At 31.2% G+C, this 577-nt stretch overlaps 1 protein-coding gene across 1 annotated transcript in view; it reads right to left on the reverse strand.

Annotated features, from left to right (window-relative positions):
- LOC119589086 (protein tyrosine phosphatase type IVA 2-like) overlaps window positions 1-577 on the reverse strand; it is a gene marked incomplete at its 3' end in the record, with an annotated part of 23,919 nt that overhangs the window by 6,855 nt on the left and 16,487 nt on the right.

Raw genomic sequence — 577 nt, forward strand, 5'->3', positions numbered from 1 at the left:
TGAAAATACGACCTTTTCTGGTTATTATCACTTGTATGACAATCCTTCTAACAGACCTAACTGACCCACTGGAAAAACATTAATAAATAAAACTAATGAAGTACCCAAGGTTATGTCTGTCATGTGGTGTTGGAAAAGTGCCAATGTAGCTTAGCGGAAACAGGCTATCACTTTTTCCCTGAGCACAACCCCCAACTCAAAGATACTATGATGACTAAATTTTATAATATACATAAAATATGCATGAACTGTTTGTAGATGCTACAGAGGATACTACATACATCTCATACTATAGGGTGCACTATAGGAATGTCAGATATTACAAAGTGATTGTACTAGGTGTAACTTTTGACATTTAAACTTGGTAATTTTCCAAACCAAAAAATACAATTTGCTAAGGCAGAGTATCCCAATTTTCAGAAAAATATTAAAAATTATTTCTACTTGAAATAGTTGCAATTATAATATATGTAAACATTAGTTATAACTTTTTTTTGGCAAAAGGCAATATGCATATATAGAGCACTGAAGAAACAACATGCTAAATATATGTCAAACAAATTACAAACAGTTATTG

The sequence above is a fragment of the Penaeus monodon genome, chromosome 25 (assembly GCF_015228065.2).
Source record: "Penaeus monodon isolate SGIC_2016 chromosome 25, NSTDA_Pmon_1, whole genome shotgun sequence".
Classification (NCBI taxonomy): Eukaryota; Metazoa; Arthropoda; class Malacostraca; order Decapoda; family Penaeidae; genus Penaeus; species Penaeus monodon.